Source organism: Carlito syrichta, unplaced genomic scaffold (genome assembly GCF_000164805.1).
Source record: "Carlito syrichta isolate Samal-C Ts95f unplaced genomic scaffold, Tarsius_syrichta-2.0.1 Scaffold305177, whole genome shotgun sequence".
NCBI classification, from domain to species: Eukaryota; Metazoa; Chordata; class Mammalia; order Primates; family Tarsiidae; genus Carlito; species Carlito syrichta.
The window spans coordinates 222,054-228,438 of record NW_007249273.1 but is presented as its reverse complement, the minus strand read 5'-3'; positions in this window follow the sequence as shown (position 1 = coordinate 228,438).

Genomic DNA, 6,385 nt, shown 5'->3' with positions numbered 1-6,385 from the left:
AGTAGCTGGAAACTACAGGCGCGCGCTACCACGCCCGGCTGATTTTTTGATTTATTGCAGAAATGAGGTCTCGCCAAGTTGCCCAGGCGGGTCTCGAACCCAGGGGCTCAGGCAATCCACTCACCTCGGCCTCCCAAAGCGCGGGATTACAGGCTGAGCCACCGAGCCCAGCCAACTATACTATTTAGAATGTTTTCATTATCTTGAAAGTAGTTATTATGGTCGCTATCCCTTCAATTTGGGTATCTGCACTGAGAGCCTCTCCTAGTCTTTTTATTTAAATTCTGCACTCCCCAGTCACTGTGTCCACCTTATAGTTAAATCCAGTGCTTTCCTTCAGCCCATTTGGATATTTTTTCAGCGGTTGTCACTTGGACCATTTTCTGAGTCTTAATATCTTTTTTTCAAAATCAGGCATTGAAGCCATCCCTGGAGCTGTGTGCCTGTAGTCCCATCGACCTGGGAGGCCAAGATGGGAAGATCACTCTAGCCCAGGAGTTCAAGGTCAGCCTGGGTGATATAGTGAGACCCTGTCAGGCATCATAATAGGTATTTTGTAGACATAATCTCCTGTAATTGGTGTGAAGGTCTGCATGACACCAGACCCAAATTATCATGAAACAAACTCACCTTCCCTTCTCAATGTTTTTTTAAAGCACCACTATTTTAGATTTAGATTGGAAACTTTTGACTGTTTCTTTGTCATGATTTTTATAGTTAGGAAAACCTGTGCATTACTCCTTAAAACTGTCCTCAGCATTATTTTCCTCACCCTTCCCCTGCTTTTTGTTTCCCTTCGATCCTTAACTACCTTAACAGGGTCCCAGCTATTCTTGCCACGTCCAGTGTCCCTCCCTGTGTCTAGCCTGTGCATTACCAGTGGACCCACCTCTCTAACACATATCTGTTGGTACGTGTATCTGTTCAATCATACTCAACTGCGCTCTGGATTCAGGTCAGTTCTCTGGGCAAAATATGCAGGAACTCCTGCCAAGTTTTCAAAGGCCTAACTGGCCCTCCCTAACTATTGCTACGTCTCACTACTTCTCAACATACTTTAGTGGCCGATATTATTATTATTTAATAAACAAGTGGAATATAGAATTCGGAATGGTTACTAAATAATACTGGCAACTGAATTTTATGATGACACATAATGTACCAGGCACTTTGCTAGGTATTCCAAGGAGTCACGATGAAACTTACATCTCTCAAGGGTGTGGCTAGATGAGTAGCTTTACATGGCATGAGAGCCTTCAGAATTAAGCCCCAAGGATAGAGGGAAAACTGTCCATTTTCATGCTGAGGTCAACAAGGTATGGACAGCCATGTAGAAATACAATTGGACAAATGGGGTCTATTCATGCTAATGAGTGGGGAAATCCAGCAAGCCTTGTCTAGATTCTGCTTGGCCTCTCTCCGCAGCATTCCTTTCTTCTGTATAGAGGACAAGACCCTCTCCGGAATGGGTCTTATGACCAACAATCAAATTAGCTAAGTCAGGTAATTTATTTATGTCCAGTTTTCACAGAAAGGTGATCATGGGTAGTAGGGGGGGGAATTAGAGTAATATTCTTTCGATTTCATGGCTGGCTTTGGGGTTCTGTTTTCTAGAACCTGCTTTGAGGCAGAGGGATTCTAGTTTATATGACTAGCCTCAAGGGAGAATGAAATGCCAGAGAAAGAAGGGCAAGAAAAGGTCAGAGAAAAAGCTTTCACTTTTGAGGACTTCACAGTGGGGGTATTGTTTCCTGAGCTCGAACATTATTCAAGGTTTTATGAGACAGTTGGCCCTTGGACATTGAAAATGGAGACATTTTCTAAGAACACCGCAAGTCAAGGTGAAGACCACAGCCGGGCAAGAGTAGGACATGGAACTTGTGATAGAGTACTGGCTCAAGGTGAAGATGCCTCCCCTAGGCACACCTGTGCCAGTCTCCAGGTGTAAGGCCTTGGGCAAGCTCCTCAACCTGTTTCCATGATCAAATAATATATATGCCTTTTGTCCTATTCACCTGCTTCTGTCCGTTGATTTTCAGCAAACTTTCTCAGGGTGAAAGGACAGTGTTCCCTTGGCCCTGACACTACCCACTCCACTCCACAGGACCTCTCCTTCCTGACTTCATTCTCATTGCCCTGACTGCTTGCAGGACACCAGCTAGCATTGGAATTTCATGATCCTGTGTTGCTAATTGGTATGTGTTTATACTGCAAATAAAAGTGGACGATTTCCTTGAAGACCTGTACCATATTTCACTTCCTTAGCAGCAGGTGTTATTTTGTGTTTTAGAAAAATGCCTAAAATTGGCAGCTAACAACTGTGGAAAAGCATTTGCTAAGTGCCACAACAATGAATTGCTTTGCGTTCATCATTGCATTCTGTCCATAGACATGCCCTCTTCTTGTAGCACTTGAACTCTAACATCTGTAGGCAGCCGTGGACTTGTCTGCTTCTGCAAGAACTAAGCTTCTTTTAGAAACTATTTGGCTCCATCTTTGTAGAACAAACTGGGGGGATAGCTCCTCATCCTGACCCCTTCACAGCCTCTGCCCCCTGACTGGGGGCTCTGTGGGTATCTAGGGATTTGGGTTTATAGAGCCACATGCAAAGGAACTGGGTGGGACAGTCCAACACTTAAATGTGCAAGTGATGTAACGTTACTTTGCATTTTTTACACACACACAGCTCCCGCCTGTTAACCCCTAAAGGTAATGATTCACTGTTATGTTTAGTTATTTACAGTTGCATCAGAATGCTGGTTTTCAGTCTTTGTTTAGAAGAAAAAAGAAGTTAAATAAGCTCAGGCTTTCAGATGAATTTAGTAGCTTAATTTTTCTTTTCCATAAAAAGCGTCTTATTGAACTCAGTAAACTCTTTATTCTTGCTCTATCCCCAATCACTGAATCTTTTCTTTCTCCTTGGCTCACAGGTACAATTGTCTGGAAAATCACATTCACATCAACTCTTCTCAGGGAGTTTGACTGGATCTGAGTGGGATTTTGTGACTATCACCTTTCACATGTTATGTACGAAGGGAAATAAATACACAGGATATTCTTCTTTTATGACTTGGGTAACAAGCTACTTTACAATCACTTGTCCAAATATTCTGCACAACACTCATAAGATATCTCTCTTCTTTTTGCTTAAGCATGCCCGTGAACACGAGATTCTTAGACTTAAGTTGCACAGAGGATCAAGTGGAAAGAAGCAAATGTCAGAGACTAGGTTATTTTGTTCTTTTCTTTAACCCTCTCCCCTGAGAAGTGGTTTAGGTGGTAGAGCCAGGTTTTCACAGCCTGACCTACTGTGCTTGAGGTCTCCCAGTCAGTGCTCCTTCTTGGGGATAGTTATCAACAGCGACGACATGTGATATAAGCATCTGGCCCTGCCTATGGGCTCCCCTTCACTTGTTCAGGAAAGGGGTGCCTTGGGCAATCTGCTCTTTCTCAGCTCACCAAATTCTGAGGGGCAAAAAATGACATGCCGTGACAATAAAGGCAGCCTATTATTTGACTTTGCAAGAGTTCTGCCAGCCACAGCACATGCCACCAATTACAGTGACCTTTAAAATCTAGCTTGGTCACTGCTGAATGGGTGAGAATAGGCTTAGTTCCAGTTTTTAAGGTCACACTGTCCTAAATTGCAGTGCATCACACCATGTACTAAGTTGGTAATAACTGCTTAGAGGAACGCTTTCGTTATGCAAGTGAACATTGAAAAAAGGGCACTTCTCCCAAATGAATGCAGCAATTTACACCAACAATGCTTACCCAGAGCAAGAACAAAGTAAATCAGAAGCTTCAGGTAAGATATGCTGTCTTTGTGCACCCATGGACTCATAGGAGGGCCTAAATATCTAGTGGCTAATAGACTGACTCTGGGTTTCTACCTACTGCTCACAAGTGCAAATTAAATGCTGGGTTCTGTGTGCAAAAATATTTGTAATTGTATGTATATATGCCATTTATATAAATAACAGAAGAGAATGAAAAGACTTTGAAAACTCAGCTTTCACCTAAAATAAATTGCATAGATGCTTTATTTATTCAAGGTTTTTGCAGTACTGTCTCCCATGTAAATGACAGTAAGTGGCCATAGTAGAAAAAGAGATGCTTGCCCTAAGGGAATTTTCTAGAATAAAGGGAATTGTCATCTTTTGTTTGTTTTTTTTTCTTTTCTGGGTGGGGAGGGAATTGCCATCTAAAAAGCAAACCTCTTGAGATCAGTTTTAATCACTTGGCATAGAAATACATATTAATTTATTCTCTCTCTGAACATAGTTTCACATTGTCATGAAAATCCTGTTATTGAAATAACCTCATAAGAAGTGTTTTGCAGTCCTCAGGGGCTGCTTGCTTCTGCCTGTCATCTTGGTCTGCCTGGCCTGGAGGGATGGATTGTCAGTCTTTCAGGCTATTGGCAACACTGCTCTTCTTCTCTGGGTGCTTGTTAGTAGCTAACATGCGGTTTTCAGCAGGAATGGTACAACGCACTCAGAGCTACAAGACACATTCGAGCGTGCTGGCAAAGTTTTACCAATGTGGAAAATCCATGTTTGTTACCAGTAAGCCTGCAGAATTTTGCAGTCATATTGACCTGAGTATGATCTACCATTGAGTTAGAAGTGACAGAAGTTGCTATGGGTAAGATAGGTTGTCATGTGCTGAGAGGATGTGAGCATTTTCCCTGCCCAGTCCAAAAAAGAGTGGTCAGGCTGTTCTCCTCAGACTCTGAGTTCCACAGGAAGCCAAGAAGACGGTGCAAGAACTGTGGATGCTTTTATAGGAACTGAGAGACAGAGGTATTTTAAGGCTGCTTCAGTGATTGCACAGTAATTATTGCCAACGTGTATCTTCAGATTTTTAAATTTTTTTATTGGTGCTACCAAAAAATTGTAGTATGGAATATGCGAACACAAAATTTGAGAACTATTAGGTAGCAACTGTAAGAATAATTCATTGAGAGGCCATAAGGCTGAGCCAGCACCAGCACCTTAGATTCCCCTATGTAAGCAAATCAAAACCTAATTCAACGTAAAACACTTTAACCTGACCCATCAGAAACCACCAGCAAGCCTCTAACCAGGGGCCTTCCACTGAATTATTCCCAAATAAGACAAATACCAGCTGTAGCCCTGCGAGTAATTTCTTTACCTTGCTTCCATGTTAGCCCCTAAAAGCCAGTGCACTGTTCACGCTGCAGTAGTGAGTTCTTTGAACATCTTCCCGTTTGGAGTGCGGTCCAATTCAGGAATCCTTTAGTGCTCAGAGAAACTGTTAAATATATTTTGTCTTAAGTTTTTCTTTTAAGACAACTCTCTTTTATTTTCTGTGGGATGAAAAACTAGCATAACAACTATTAGAATTGTGTGCAAAGTAAGCGTGAGCATGTGCTGGGCAGAGCAAAATGAGGGTTTACTTCTTATTAAATGTGCTTTCCTGCCAGGCTGTGAAAAATTCTTTAGAAATCATTTTATTTACTTCTGGGTTCTTTACTGTATTTCAGAAGGCTGAGTTTGCCTGACAGCTCATATGAGGTAAGATAAATGTTAGGAAAATTGGCTTCAGCAAGCAATTTTATGTTTTCCCTCACACAAAAGTCTTTATGTAGTAAATTTTCAGAAAGTAAAACTCTTGGAAAAGAATAAATCGCCACAGGAAAACTTTAGGCTGGGCATGGTGGCTCATGCCTGTAGTTCTAACACTTTGGGAGGCCGAGGTGGGAGGATCATTTGAGCCGAGGAGTGCAAGACCAGCCTGGGCAACAATGTGAGACAGCCATCTCTTAAAATAAAAAGTTAGTTGGGCCTGGAGGCTCATGCCCATAGTTGCAGCTACTCAGGAAGACGGATTGAGCCCAAGAGATCCAGGTTGCAGTGAGCTATGATCGTGCCACTGCACTCTAGCCTGGGCAACAAAAGGAGACAGTGTCTCGTAAACAAAACAAAAACCAAAAACCTTTAGAGGTACTACAAAGACAGAGTTAAAACATATACTGGGCAAAGATAAAATAAATGGCAAATACTGTATCATTTCAGTTTCAGCGATAAGTTACTAAGAAACTTTTGTTTCTAAATTTGCATACACATTCTGAAACAACATCAGAAAGGGACTGCCTTCCTGAATTGAGGATATCAGTGTTTATCACAGCTCTTCTCAGCATAGAAGCTTAGACAACAACAAATCCCAAAATAAATGTATCATGCCACAGCATCAGGAAGTTCCACTCTCACTGAATTCTGCATAAGAGAAAGATAATCCTTTTCTCCCTCTCCAGTGCATGCTTCTGCCAATTTATTTATTTTTATTTTTTATTTTTTTAGAGTTGGAGTCTCACTCTGTCACCCAGACTAGAGTGCAGTGGCCGCTCCCGGCCACTGCA